This window comes from Danio rerio, chromosome 11, assembly GCF_052040795.2.
Source record: "Danio rerio strain M-AB ecotype USA chromosome 11, GRCz13ab, whole genome shotgun sequence".
NCBI classification, from domain to species: Eukaryota; Metazoa; Chordata; class Actinopteri; order Cypriniformes; family Danionidae; genus Danio; species Danio rerio.
In genome coordinates, this window is record NC_141031.1 from 44,303,516 (window position 1) to 44,320,365 (window position 16,850).

Consider the following 16,850-nt stretch of genomic DNA (forward strand, 5'->3'; position numbering starts at 1 on the left):
TGGAGCAAATATTAAGTATAGCCTATTTCTCTTCATACACTGCATAGCATGAAGACTGATTGCATATTGAAATATCTGTATGACTATTGGTCGCTTGAGACACATTTCCAGTGACGTACTTCACGCGCAACCAATCAAAACCCGCTGTCTTGTCGCGGTGCGTCTCAACCAGCCAATATGAGCGTCCCTGTGCAGCGCGAGGGTTTCTTTTGTAACGCGAGGAAAGAGTGTGAAAGCGGCAAAAGAAAGTCATCGGATGCTGCTTGACTGACATCCCTTTCTCTGAATTGACGCTCGACATCTCACAGACTCACAGTTGTACACTGATAAACATCGTGTTTGATGAACTCTTGTCCTGCCACAAGGTAAGAATAAAGGCTTTTTATCCACTGTTTAGCTATTGTTTACACGAGTGTAAATCTCGAATGAAAGATTTGTGTTGCTATGGTACAGTAAATCGCTAAAAGTTGCTTGTAACGGTGCAGTGACGTTGAACGTTACCAAAACATGATGACTTTGTCAGGTTATAGCTAATGAAGTTCAACCGCAATTATTTTTGTTTTATTTTACCATTTATCTGGATTTTTAAGCTAATTTGGCCTCTCAAATAATTCATTTTGAGCATTGAGATGAACTTGATTGAGGTTAAGTTGGTTTTATATTGACATTCGTTCAGTGATAGCTTTGTGACATGCTCCCTATATTGTTTACCGTGGTACTTTGTATATTCGATAGAGGTAAAGTTGGTTTTATATACGGATATTCAGACATATTCTTCTTAATAATACATTTTCAGAAAATTATTTTTTGGAAATTCTAAATAGGGAAATCATATTAGCCAGTGATAATCAAAGTACAGCACGGTTTACAGTCAATCAGACAGTGTTAATGTTGTTTTGAAGTCATACTTGCATGCTAATTCTGACCAAATATTCAAAGTAACGTTAACATTGTAAACAAAATAAAGACTTCTAAATGAACGAATGTGCGAATATAAACGTTACCTCTAAGTATATTCGGTCTGAAATCACATGCAAGTATACATGAAAACAGCATTCACACTATTTATTTGACTGAACAATGTTGTACATTGAAAGTCATCGGCTGCTAATATGATTTCGTTATTAGAATATACAAAAACTACTTTTCTGAAATGATATTATTAAGGATAAAGTCTTAATGTGTGAGCATTAAACTTTACCTCAATATGAACTTGAACTGTCAGTTCGTGATAGACTGGTTTTATATACACACATTCAGACTTTCTCCTTAATATAACTTTAGAAAACTATTCTTTGCAAATTCTAATTAGTGAAATCATATTAGCAGACAATTACTATCAAAGTACAAAGTTGTTCTGTCAAATAGTGCTAATGTTGATTTAAAGTCATCCCAGATAGCAGGCAGTAATCGGCCCGAGCTCGGCTGCCCCCCGGCGCCTCCGGCTCCGACTCGGCATCGGCGAGTGTTATCCGGGCCGAGTGCGGCCCGCAGCTCGCTCGCGCACATGCGGTTGTGATGCGGCTGTAAAGCACTGGCCCGATTCCGGTCAACCATATCCTGGCCGCTTCTGGCAAGGACTCGGCTGATGGCAACCGATTAAGTTCTTATTTTATCTCGTAGTCTGTTAGCTCCACGTATAACGATAATTTGAGAAAATATTCATGGTACGATAGCAAAAAAAAAAAAAAAAAGAATATTTAGTGTGGATGGTCGCAATGTTTAGACGCAAACAAAACAATATTATTTATAAATAGATTATACATGTCATCTACAGAAAAACTATGTAAAATTCGCTTATTTTTGAGATAGCACGCTCCTGTGCTGACTGTTTTTTTTAAAGCAGAAGTTGGTTTCATAATAAACACATGCGTGACTAAACTCATGATCCAAACTCCAATCCAGACGGTGGCGGTAATGCTCCAAAAAGCTGGTTGTCACCCACCATGGCACGAAGATCACAAGAAGAAAAAGTTTGGTTTTTCAAAGACTTAACGTAGATTCCGGTCAGAAAGGTAAGCTTTTTACTGCTTGTGTTCTGTATAATTAGCGAATTTAGAGCTTAAAGCATTTCCAAGGTGTTTGGTTGTAACAGCGTTTAGTAATTTAAAACAGTTTGATACGAAATGTAACTTGCTTTAAGAAACACGACTGGAGCTAATGTATGCTAACGCTAACAGTTACAAACACGTCTGAAAGTTCCTGTTCCTTTTACACAATGTTAGATTGTAACGTGTGTAGTAACTAAAAACTATTTTAATTATGTTAAAGAAACATGAAACGAATTTGTGTGTATGCTAACTTTGCGTTAAAGAAAGTTTCTGTAGACGAATCCATTAACTAACTTGGCAAAACGTGTTTTTTTCCTGATTTAACATTATATATATTACTATGCACTTTAATTCATATGTGTTAGCCTATGTGAATCAATTATATATTTTGTTCAAGCGGTAATGGTCAGTTAATGTAAAACTGAACGTCTTAAAGCAGATTTTGATGATTTTTTTTTTTATGTTATTGACAGTGATAAATTCTGATTTAAATGAATGGGTAACAATATTTGTTGTTTAAGTCTTATTGTTCTTGTTTAACAAAGGTTAGTGAGATCATTTTGCAGCACATCACGACCAAAGAAGTCAATGGCACACTCTTTTGAACGTGAATAGGCATGTTATTGTTGTGTGCTAAAAGTCCATTATAAGCTGTAAACTGCTGATATATTTTCAACATAGATTGAGCTTTTCAGACATTACATTACTAATTGCTTCACAAACAGCTGAAATGGTTTATTGTTATTGGCTATCATCATCAAACATTTTTCACAATGGTAGGTTAATCTTCATGGGTACAAAATAATGCATGTGCTAGACCATCTTACAAATCTATGTCTCAGATTCATAAGGCTGTCACTCTGTATGAATCTCCGAATAAATCTTGTGCAACCTTCAGTGTACTGATTATTTACACTATAGGTATTATATGCATTAATTAACTTTGATAATATTTCAGGATTTGAACTTTTCTTTACGGGAGGTTAACAACAATGTTATGTTTTATTATAGATGCATATGAGGAAGCTCAAACATCCACACGCAACTGTGATTTCTGACTGGTAGACAGATGAGGATGATGATCGCCTGTCATACATCTAAAGACAGAACAGGTTTGTTTGCAATTATTTTAAACACATACTGTCAACATTATGTCATTGATCTATTACAACCTGTGAGTTTTGCCCTGGCACTATACTAAAGTGATGTTTTGTTTTGTAAATGTATCTGATCAAGGGACAGTATAGACACATCTATACCGTGATGAAGAAAAATTACTTGGAACAAAGAGGCTGGATAAAAGGCAGGTATGAAGATTTCAGAAATCAATGCAGCACCACAAGTACCATCACCATCAATGACTATGGCAGAAATCTTAAGACCACCATCAAGATGCACAGATACTGTACATTCCAGTACACCAGGCGTGTCCAAACTACGGCCCGCGGGCCATCTGCGGCCCGCGAGGCTTTTTATAAATATCAATAGAATCTGGCCCGCTATACAAAAATGAACGTAGTTCAATAAATAACCACCGGGTGTCGCTATTACATGCATTCAATTAAGCAGCAGTTTTTGTTATGATCTATCTATCTATCTATCTATCTATCTATCTATCTATCTATCTATCTATCTATCTATCTATCTATCTATCTATCTATCTATCTATCTATCTATCTATCTGTCTGTCTGTCTGTCTGTCTGTCTGTCTGTCTGTCTGTCTGTCTGTCTGTCTGTCTGTCTATACACAGTTGAAGTCTGAATTATTAGCCCCTCTTTGATTTATTTCTTCTTTTTTAAATATTTCCCAAATGATGTTTAACAGAGCAAGAACATTTTTACCGTATGTCTGATAATATTTTTTCTTTTGGAGAAAGACTTATGTTTTATTTCGGCTAGAATAAAAAGCGGTTTAATTTTTTTTATGAACCATTTTAAGGTCAAAATTATTAGCCCCTTAAGCCTTCAGAACAAACCATTGTTATAAAATAACAAAACTTGATTACATAAACTTACATAACATAAACTTGATTAACCTAGTTAAGCCTTTAAATGTCACTTTAAGCTGTATAGAAGTGTCTTAAAAATATCTAGTGAAATATTATTTACTGTCATCATGGCAAAGATAAAATAAATCAGTTATTAGAAATGAGTTACTAAAACTAATATGTTTAGAAATGTGTGGAAAAAATTTTTTAACTCTCCGTTAAACAGAAATTGGGGAAAAAATAAACGGTGGCTAATAATTTAGGGGGGCTAACAATTCTGACTTCAACTATATATACATATATATATATATATATATATATATATATATATATATATATATATATATATACACGTGTCTGTGTGATGTATGTAAAATTTGGCCCGCGACAACGTTTGTTTTTTTTGCATCTGGCCCTCGGCCCAAAAAGTTTGGACACTCCTGCAGTACACCTATGAATATTTACAGTCTTTGTTCTAGTGCAGTTTGAGATCAAGACAGAACTTATTGCATTTCATGATGTCTTTGTAAGAATTGAAGACATCACTAAATTTGTTAAGGTTTAATGCAGCTAGAAAGTAAAGATCAACTAGAGAATATCAGCAGTGTCTAACCCACTGTTGTATTTACAGAAGTTGTATGAGAATAAGCTACAGGTTGATTTATACTAATCTGTTATTTTTCTTTTTTAGCACGACTGACTGTAGTTTTAAAATCATGCAACGTCATAAAGCAGCAGCTGGGCCTGATTCTCACAAAACCAAAACAGACGTGATGAAATTCCACAAGTAAACACATTTGACCTTCCTTTGGCCAATTTGATTTGGAAAAGCTTAAATCAACTAAAGGAGCAGCTTGAACAAATGAAGAAACTGGTAAGTTCAAGCTCTTGCTAATTTCAAAGTGTTTTAAGTTTATTTGTTTTTTTTATTGTTTTTTTTTTTTTTGCTTCGTAGGTAGCCTACTTTTTTCCTAATTTTTTCTTTTTTTTTTACATTAGTACTTGTTCACTACTAATTATCTGTTTATCTTTTAATCACAGATGGAGTGAGGACAAATGTCCATACCACGCCACTGATAAAGAAGTGTAAAAATGCATTACAAGGTAGCTACAACTTGCCCCTGACAGGGATGGAGGAAGAAAGAAGAGAAAGCTAATGTGTCAAATGTCTACATCACTATTTTGTTTTATTTTTTAAACAACATTTTAAGTGTATTAAGATGTTCCCTGATACTTGAACAATTTGTTTCTTTCATTTGCATTTATATATATATATATATATATATATATATATATATATATATATGTATATATATATATATATATATATATATATATATATATATATATATATATATATATATATATATATATATATATATATATATATATATATATATATATATATATATATATGTATGTATGTGTGTGTGTGTGTGTGTATATATGTATGGTATGTATGTATGTGTGCGCCAAATTCTGAAGAAACATCTTGATACATTTTTAATAAACGTAATACAAATAAAATTATAAATATAAAATTGCACAAGACGTGTATATATATGAAATGTATAATCATCTCACTCATGTCTTGCTGTTTGTGCAATTGATTTTGTTCAAGTTTATTTAAAAAAAAAGTTTGACTTTATACTTCTGCAATTATTTATATATATATATATATATATATATATATATATATATATATATATATATATATATATATATATTTGTTTGTTTATTATTATTTTAATGTTTTATTAAAAAATGTTTCAAGATGGTTCTTCAGAATTCTGCAGTACTTTTTACAAGTTTGACTTGGATATTTTACGGATTGTCATTGGTATTTTTAAGATGTTTCTTGCTATATCTTAAATTGGTTTCTATATTTAGGTTTATATAAAATTTAGCTGTTTTTTTACAAATTTTTAATTCAAGTCTATTGGGAAAACAGGGTTGTTTTAAAAAACATCTGTGTTTGTGTGTAATTTTTAGATTTTTTGTTTAAATCTTTCTGTGTCTTTATTGTGTTGTTTTATTGTTGTTTTTATATTGATATTCTTGTGCACTACAAAATTACTTATAAAATTTTAGTACTATTTTTTTCATGCAATCAATAAACGTTTAACATTTATTTATTTTGTCATTTGTCTGATTATTTTCGTTACAGAATATGTATGCAGTTTGCACTTTATTCAAAGGTTAAACGCAGTGCTTACACTTTGTGTTTACATTATAGCCTGTGTTTGCTGTTATATAAATTCAAATGGTTGTAATACCATATATCAAGTACCAATGTAATACCAAAAGGTTTTATAAGGTGTATAAATACGGAGTCGCGCCAGCTCCGGGCCGCAGCGCACATTACCCTCGCGCCGATTCCGGCGCGGATGCGCAGCGTCGGCTCGCTTACGGCCGCCGCATCTGGCCCGCTTGATTCGGGCCGGATTCGGGCAGTGAGTCCACAGGCATCCGGCCCGAGTCCGGCAGCCGAAGTTGGGCCGAGGGGTTAGTCTCCGGCAGGCGATAATCTAGCCGGAACTGGCCCGAGTGTATTTTGCTATCTGGGATATTTGCATGTGATTTAAGACCGAATATTCAAAGTATCATGGTAAACAATATAGGGACTGCAAACAGTAAGTTGTCACTGAACGAATGTGTGAATATAAAACCTACTTTTCCTCAATCTTAAACTACGTTAAATCATACTTTCTTTCCATCATACTATTACAGCTAAAACATGTCAGAGATTTTCTTTGCATCTATTAAAGTCATCATTACCCTCTACCTACATTAACCATACAGTAAAACAATGTAAAAGATCAATCTTATTCAGACCTAGGTTGGTCAATTTTTTTCAGGTTTATGTGTGTGTATTCTGTCATGGCATTGGATAATACCAAGTGAATTTAATATAAACATTGTAGTTTTGGATTTAAGTTACTGTGTAGGAAACTGCCTATGAATCATTTACATTTATGCATTTGGTAGACACACTTATACAGATCCACTAACAATGTACTTTCTTTATGCATTTTCTGGGAAATTTATCCATCATCTTGACTTCACTAGTGCCTTTCTCGGCTGCTTTGCACATTCACTTACACATTTTTCCTGGATTTTTGACAGGACAGAATCTTAAAGACACATTAAAATAGGCATTCAGCAGCAGAGTAAAAAGACAGAAGTGAGAAGTGGCTTCTAGGAACTTTTAATGATGTGTGACAAATGATAAACTAAAGGAAAAAAGTTCAAGTCCGTGGACAATCATTTCATGTTTATACTCCACTAATTCTGACATTTTCTACACATCTTTGAAGCTAATAAATCATGTTTCTCTATGTGGTTAGGAACTAAGAATAAACTTTAGTTATTTTAGTTTTAGTTACTGATCACTTGTTCAGCACCATCGTCCTCCTTTCCACTTGTAATCTTGACTCATCTGTATTTAGATAAAGTTCTACTTCTTGTTTTGTGTGTATATATATATACCCATCTCCTGATTACAAAGATTGCTCATTCTGCTGGTGGTCACGATCTCTTTTGGCATTGTGAAAATGGTCTATCACAAGGCTGGATGCATATGATATAATAATGAATTTACATTTTAGGGCTGCACAATATATCGGTTTAGCATATTGCAATGTGCGAGTCTTCAATAGTTACATCACAGGGATCTCCAATGTAGTATGGATTGTAGTTGACCAGACATTCAGTGTTGGGCAATAACGCGTTACTAGTAATGCATTACTGTAACAGTATTACTTTTAACTAACTACAACTCTAAAGGATTACTTTTAAAATAATTATCGAGATTACATTTTTTGCCATATTAATATCAGCTTAAATAAATTTAAGCTGCTTGGGCACAATAAATGAAATGTTTGTAGCTTAAAGATTAATTGTACATAATAATTTTTTTACTCAAAACAACACAGTGCTATTATTATTATTATTATTATTATTATTATTATTATTATTATTATACAAAAATCATTGTTTATTTGCATCTTTTCTCTGCTGTATTTAACTTAGCTTGTCATTTTTAAAATTATTTTCATGCAGATATAGTCCCTGACAGAGTCATCCTAATCTATCTAAAATTATGAATTTTTTACAAGCTATTCAAGTCATTTGCTGAAATTGGATTTATATTATATTATACATGTATGTATATGTATGTATATATATGTATGTGTATATATATATATATATATATATATATATATATATATATATATATATATATATATATATACATATTATATATAATATATATATATATATATATATATATATATATATATATATACATATATAATATATATATATATATATATATATATATATATATATATATATATATATATATATATATATATATATACACACATATACACATGTGTATATATATATATATACACATGTATATATATACACGTATACAGTGAATAAAAATTGCAATGCCAGTTTTTTTCTAATTTGGTGTCAGTGTCATTAAAATTCAACCCTTATTAATTAGCACCCTTGTTTAATTTTTTCCATAATTTTCTTTTAACAAAGAAAACATTTTTCAACACATTTCTAAACATAATAGTTTTAATAACTCATCTCTAATAACTGAATTATTTTATCTTTGCCTTGATAACAGTAAATAATATTTTACTAGATATTTTTCAAGACACTTCTATACAGCTTAAAGTGACATTTAAAGGCTTAACTAGGGTAACTAAGCAGGTTAGGATAATTAGGCAAGTTATTTTATAATGATGGTTTGTTCTGTAGATGATCGAAAAAAATATAACTTAAAGGGGCTAATAATTTTGACCTTAAAATGGCTTTTAAAAATAAAAAAGTGCTTTATTCTAACTGAAATTAAACAAATAAGATTTATTTATTTATTTTATTTTTTTTTTGCAGGCTTCTAAAATTCATGATAGAAAGCAGAATACATTTTCTGGAATAGGTGTTTTGTAATTGTACGGTTTATTTTTAACATACTCCATGCAGAAATGAATCTTAGTCATTTGACAGACATCTTGTGGTCAAGAGAAATGCACTTGGTTGGTGAAGAAATGCTTAAAGTTGGCCTCCACAGTTTTCACACTTCAGCAGGGCTGCAGTTATTTAAGACCGCCCCTCAAGCCACGTGTGAGCGTGCTCAAGTCAAGTACAGGAACAGGAAAGTGAAGTATAAAAGCGAGAGTTCTCCTCACAGGCTGCATGCAGGCGCATCTTTTTTTTTTTTTTTTTTTTTGCTGGCCTCTGCTTCATTCCGCTGCAGCACTGCAAACCAGTGTATAAATAGAATCCACTGTCTTACTCATCTTTTAACATGCTGCATTTGGGACTAGAGTATTGCCAGAAGTCATCCAAACAAAAGAGTTGCATTCTTGCACACAAATGCAGCACAAAGAACATTGCTGGCACCACTGTACAGTATAATAGCCTGCATAGTAATGATGTGCAGTATAATAGCCTGCATAGCTGGTATAGTCCTTCATAACTTATAACTTATAAATCCATATAAATATATATTAGAAAACGCTTGTCCTGTTACAACAAATCTATTCCAGCAATGATTTAATCTAGAATGGATGGGCATCTTGCTCAAAGACATTTCTGGATTATTAGCATATTTTGTGGCACATTTTCCTGCTTGAGTAGCTGTACAGTAGAGAGCTGACGGCTAGGCTCTGGCAAGGAGTGGTGCTATTAGCCAGACTGAGTCATTCATTGGTTAAATGATGCAATTATGGGACTCTTCAGTGACTTCCCTGATTGGATCTGCTCTTTTAACCATATCCATTTGTTCGAACAAACCCAGCACTTAGATCTCCAAATGGAATAAAATCTTCAGTTTTTAGGTTTATGTTACATGTTTAATAGTCGGACTGTATAGGTAATCAGAATCACAGTTCAGAATAAGTTTTTCTTTTCCTAATTATTTTTTAGATTACAGACTTTAATATTCTCACCTGTCCAACTGCTCATTAACACAGATTTCTAATCAGCCAATCACATGGCGGCAACGCATTTAGGCATGTAGACATGGTCAAGACGATCTGCTGCAGTTCAAACCGAGCATCAGAATAGGGAAGAAAGGGGATTTAAGTGACTTTAGACGTGGCATGGTTGTTGGTGCAAGACGGGCTGGTCTGAGTATTTCAGAAACTGCTGATCTACTGGAATTTTTAGACATGACTCACTGAAAAAAAGTGTTGCATGCAGAACTGTTGCAAACAATTTATTTGTGTTGAATTTAAACAAACAAATTAAATTGAATAATGTTTAACTTAATTTGTTTGTTTAAATTCAACACAATAAAATTGTGTACAACCACTTAACGTAAAAAAATTGAGTAAATCTAAGGAATCATCTTTGAATAATTTTTTTCAGTGTATCTCTAGGGTTTACAGAGAATGGTCTGAAAAAGAGAAAATATCCAGTGAGCGGCAGCTCTGTGAGTACAAATGCCTTGTTGATGTCAGAGGAGAATGGCCAGACTGGTTCCAGCTGATAGAAAGTCAACAGTAACTCAAATAAGCACTCGTTTCAACCAAGGTCTGCAGAAGAGAATCTCTGAACACACAACATGTGTAAACTTGAGGCGGATGGGCTACAGCAGCAGAAGACCACACCGGGTGCCGCTCCTGTCAGCTAAGAACTGGAAACTGAGGCTACAATTCACACAGGCTCACCAAAACTGGACTATAGAATATTGCAAAAACGTTGCCTGGTCTGATGAGTCTCCATTTCTGCTGCAACATCCGGATGGTCGGGTCAGAATTTGCCATCAACAACATGAAAGCATGGATCCATCCTGCCTTACATCAACGGTTCAGGCTGGTGGTGGTGGTGTAATGGTGTGGGGGATATTTTCTTGGCACACTTTGGATCCATTAGTACCAATTGAGCATCGTGTCAACACCACAGCCTACCTGAGTATTGTTGCTGACCATGTCCATCTCTTTATGACCACAGTGTACTCATCTTCTGATAGCTACTTCCAGCATGATAACACGCCGTGTCATGAAGCACGAATCATCTCAGACTGGTTTCTTGAACATGACAATGAGTTCACTGTACTCAAATGGCCTCCACAGTCACCAGAGCTCAATCCAATAGACAAATCTGTCAATATGGACATAATGGAGAAATAATTCTTGCACCTTGTTGAATCTATGCCGCGAAGGATTAAGGCAATCCTGAAGGCAAAAGGAAGTCCAACCTGGTACAAATGAGGTGCACCTAATAAAATGGCCGGTGATTGTAAGTGAACTCCAGCCATGTTCATTTAAAGGAGCGTGATGGTGATATTCAAACATTTGCTGCACCTAAACACGAATCAAAAGCACTATTTGACTGAAACATGAACATGACAGAGGCTAAAGGCGTCTAAAGACATCAAAATACAAGAGATGAAGTTACAGGATGTAAGTCAAAAAACAACAAATTGCTCAAGCGTAATTTTTTTTATCATAGCATTGCCCTTCACAGCAGCAGGTTTTCAGTATACATGCTAAGCAATCCAGGGCTAACTGCATCATACTTTTTGGTCTGAAAACAAAAACAAAATAAGAGAGCTGAAGTGTGAACACAGCCATAATGTCCTTTGAGCTTTCAGTAGTGATGCAGAAATCATCTGGCATTTTCTGGAATGTTATGGATTGCTGTAATTTGTCAGATTTTGTCTCTGTGACATTTTCAATTGCAGGGGTTAATTAGCAACCTGTCAGATGGTAAGATGCTCATCATTATTTTCTGGTTTACGTGCCCTTGTGCTTATGTAATTAGCTCTGCAAGTGTAATTCCAAAATCTTCACTTGGCAGAGAGATTTTTAAGACAACGGGCAGAAATAGCTTTGTAGCTTCTTCTCTCAAGGTCAAGGTTACATTAAAATGGTTTCTAGAATTACAGCAGTTACCGAAAGGGAGTCACTACTCCTTTCTCAAATTGTTATTGTTTTCCAGTTGAATGGACGGATGGATGCCATCCTGTGGGAATTGAACATATATACGGCTTGCCTCTCTTGTCATCATGAGAACAGCACTGCACGTCCCAGTGGGAATTCCGCACATGTTTCTTGGTGCTGGGACAATTTATTGTCTTTTCTAAGTGCTCTTTATTCTTACAGTGAACCGTGTAAAGGAGCTGGACATGCTTTCAAATGAGAAATGTATTGACAAATGCTCCAGGGCATTTCCGTGTGTAACCTTTACTCTTATCCAATGAAGTAATTTCACCTTGAAATACAACATTGAAGCTTTTTTTTCATTCCAAAACGAAGGAGATTTCTGTCCTTCAGATAATACGATTTTCTGTGTATGATTTTCTGTTAAAATATTTCTAAACCAAAGATTATTCATTCATTTAGTTCGCATCGGCTTAGTCCATTTATTACGATTACACTTTTACGAAGCTTGAGACAAATTTACATTTTGGAAAACATTTTTACCTATCACAGGGCCCGAAATTAACCATTTTGCTTGGTAGCACCGGTGCTTCTAACTTTAAAAATTAAGGCGCATCAGCCAAAATTTATTCGCACCCACCAATTGTAAGCACCGTTACTGCAAGTTTTATACAAACATATTTATTGCATTTGAAATCAACAGTAATCAAACTAACAAGGAAAAAAAAAAAAAAAAAAAAAAATATATATATATATATATATATATATATATATATATATATATATATATATATACATATATATATGCAAGCGTGAGGAAAATATTTCTCAACGAAATCCCGTTATCACAAGAAAATTTTTTATAACTTATCTGAGTGACTAAAGGATACACAGAGCGCTCACCGGCCCTGCACGCACTGCTTGACATGAATGAATCCGTTAACGGTATAACTGTGCTGTCCTCACGGGTAGGGCTGTGCAATTAATCGAAAATCCGATTTCGATTTTGGCTTCAAACGATTATGAAAAAACATTAATCGAGATAAACAATTATTGCATCATATACCGCCCCCTTTACAGCTGTACACGTTTGTTGCTCTTAAAAGGCCGAAAGACGGCGTGCTTATGTGTGTGTGCGGCAAGCACACACAGCCCGAAGCATCCGGCCGGTCAGCATTCAGTCTCATTCGCACACTGAGACGAGCAGAGGAGCGCAGACATCTAAAGTCATCTTAACGTGAGCGCTTTAATGATCAAATAGGTGTCAAAACGCGGTGTTTAGTGATTATTCATATTAACCCTCATTTGTGCAATAAACAAACGTGTTGAGAATCAAAAGACACGTGAAAGAGAAACCATTAAAGAGACAGCGGGAAATATTCCTGCTGCCGCCTGTTTTTATCATTAATCAAACAAAACAAGAAAATCCCTCTCTGCTCTTGACTGAAGGATTTTTGTAGCTAAAGTGTTTTTCTTACAGTGAAGATGCTTAAAGCACAATCTAAATATTTTTATTCTATTGTATTTATTTCTCTTTCCTTTGCAGGGTGGAAAATAACTGTATGTACATTTGAAGTCAGAATTATTGGCCCTCCTGAATATTAGCAACCCTTTTGCTGCCCAATTTCTGTTTAAAGGAAAGAAGTTTTTTTTTTACTTATTTCTGAACATAATAGTTTTGATATCTCATTTCTAATTACTGATTTCTTTTATCTTTGCTATGATGACAGTAAATAATATTTTACTAGATATTTTTCAAAATACAAGCATTCAGATTAAAGTGCAATTCAAAGGCTTAATAAGGGTAATTAAGCAGTTCATTGTATAACAGTAGTTTCTTCTGCAGACAATCAAAAAATATATTGCTTAGGGGGGCTAATAATATTGACCTTAAAATGGGTTTCAAAATATTTAAACCTGCTTTTATTCTAGCTAAAATAAAACAAATAAGCCTAGAAGAAAAAATATTATAGGAAATACTGTTAAAATTCCTTGCTCTGTTAAACATCATTTGGGAAATATTTATTTAAAAAAAAAAAACAATATCTCAGGAGCGCTAATAATTTTGACTTTAACAGTAATCGTTTTAAATAATCGTGATTACAATTATGACCAAAATAATCGTGATTATGATTTTTCCCAAAATCGAGCAGCCCTACTTTCCATACATAATTAGATTTTTTCTTCACAGCACAAGAATTTTTTTTTTTATAAAAAATATTTATATATTATTTGTAATACAATTTTGTCGTTTAATACAAGCAGCAAGACATATGAGCTGTACTTTTAATTTTACCTGAAAATATGATTGACAGAATCATAGAAATGCCGGATTAAGATCGTCTAGGGGGTCAAATCGAGATCGAGATCGCGATCTTTTTACGATTAACTGTGCAGCTCTAATATTTATATAGTATATACACACAAACAGTTGAGGTCATAATTATTAGCTCCCCTGAATTATCAGCCCCCCTATTTATTTTTTTCCCCAATTTTTGTTTAACGGAGAGAAGATTGCAACGGAGAGAAGATAATAGTTTAACTAACTTGTTTCTAATAACCGATATATTTTATCTTTGCCATGATGACTAGATATTTTTTAAGACGCTTCTATACAGCTTAAAGTGACATTTAAAGGCTTAACTAGGTTAATTAGGTTAACTAGGCAGGTTTGGGTAATTAGACAAGTTATTGTATACTGATGGTTTGTTCTGTAGACTATTGAAAAAATATATAGCTTAAAGGGGGTAATAATATTGACCTTAAAAATAGTGTTAAAAAATTAAAAACTGCTTTTATTCTAGCCGAAATAAAACAATTAAAACTTTCTCCAGAAGAAAAAATATTATCGGACATACTGTAATAATTTCCTTGCTTTGTTAAACGTTATTTGGGAAATATTTAAATAAATAAAAAACTAAAAGGAGGGCTAATAAATCAGATTTCAACTGTATATATATATATATTTATTGATTTATTTAAATAAATAATAATATAATAAAAATAAATTCAATAAATTCAATAAATTTTTTTACATTATTAATTGTGTGTCAAATACTTTGTATCATGTTTAAATGAGTTTTATAATCAGTTCAACTTTTCCATATATAGAGTGTATGCCAATCCTGTTTGTCTTTTTGCTCATGCCACTTACAGTATGCATTATATATGCACACGTGGATTTGTAAATGTTTAATAGACTAATAAAATGCATTAATACTTGAACTGTTCTGTATTCCACTAGCACTCAAAGTAAATGGATCAGTCAGGACAGAGCTCAGGCTAAATGTAGAGGCGTTTCCTAATGGTCTCCTTGCTGCAAAGATGGCAATAGAGAGCTGGCAAACGGAACTGCTGTAGTAAGATTGGATGTGAGCCAATGACCAGCGACACAGTAGTTTTCAGTTGCTGCAGTCCCCAAGGCTCCAGGCAAACGCTAATACAATCTGTTGGGGATCCATAGTGCAAAAGCTGACATGAAGGAATGGTACCATTGGATTAAATATGTTTATGAAAACTCTATTTGATCAAAATAAGTTGATTTATTTTTATAAAACCTGGGGGTAATTTTACAAATGTGAACTAGCACAGGAGGAGATGCAAACATGCTGCTCAAACTTTTAAAAACTAGTATTAAAGGCCACCTATTTTACCACTTTCAAGATTTAAGACAAGTCTTTTGTGTCTCCAGAATGTGTCTGTAAAGTTTCACCTCAAAACGCCCATCAGATTATTTATTATACCTTTCAGGACATTAGAATTTTCTGCTCTTAACACACCGTAGCTGTTTTTGTTGCCTGTGCCTTTAATGCTAGTTCTCCCTGCCCACTGTTCCCACGTGTCTGTCAGAGTGTGCATCAATCTGTGTCAGATAAACAGCAGAGTGACAGACACGAAGGAAGCAGATCTGATGTAACGTTTTTGAGAAATACTGCTGTAAAATCTTTCCCAATGATTATTTGATGTATTTATTGTGGAGTTGCAACAAAGAGTCACAAACAATGTCGTTACAAAGTTCACGTGCAAACACACACACACACAGTGGACACATACACAGCGCTGCTGGATGAATATCTGTTATGTTATAAATAAAAATAAACCTGATTTAACACCCACAAACGAGATTGAATCGTCTTCTTTTATAATTGTACTGACATGCGGCTGTGGTGATCAAGTAAAGACAGTAAAATTGCTGTAATTCATTACACACAAGCACTGTTTTAAAAACGTATTAAACTTGTAAAACTCATTCTTGATCACATTTGATGATGACTGATGATCTCAGAAAACTGAACGGATCTTTTAATCCTGGTTGCTTTGTGCACGTCCAACTTTAATCGGAAAAGACAGTGGAGATTACAGACAGGAACGTTTTTGGTAGTAGAGAGAGGAGAAGGGTCGGCAAAGGACCTTGAGACGGGAATCGAACTCTGGTTGCTGTGAGCACCATGGTGCTATATGTCGGCGCACCTAATCACTATTGGTGCCAACAAATCATCTTTATTTCTATAGCGTATATATTGGCCTGTTTTCACTGAGTGGTACGGCACAGTTCGGTTTGGTACGCTTTCATGGCCGTTTTCGCTGTCAAAAGGCGTACCGAACTGAACCGTACGTACCACTTTTTCAGCACCCTTTTAAAACGTCTTCATAATGAGTCTTTAGCCGTTTCGGCTTGACATGACTACGAAACATGATTGTTGCGTGTGCAAACACGGGAAAATTTAAACCTGCGGCCTAAACTAAACTAACACAGCAGCAAAGACAAACAGATCCTGAAGTCATCATGAGTCATGAAGACGCTGTGCTTACCTGGATATTATTGGAAGTTTGAGGGGAAAGGAGTGCTTCAGCAATCTACACGCTTACAATGGGCGATTCATTCGTTTATTAAAGGA

At 34.0% G+C, this 16,850-nt stretch overlaps 1 protein-coding gene across 2 annotated transcripts in view; it reads left to right on the forward strand.

Annotated features, from left to right (window-relative positions):
- Positions 1-227: 227 nt before the first annotated feature.
- The window catches only part of kcnab2a (potassium voltage-gated channel subfamily A regulatory beta subunit 2a), a 241,743-nt gene continuing 225,120 nt past the window's right edge, over positions 228-16,850 (forward strand). For both annotated transcript variants that reach the window (XM_087274282.2, XM_087274283.2), the window contains exon 1: positions 228-365. The gene's annotated coding sequence lies outside the window, so the exon portion shown is untranslated. The remainder of the gene's footprint in view (positions 366-16,850) is intronic.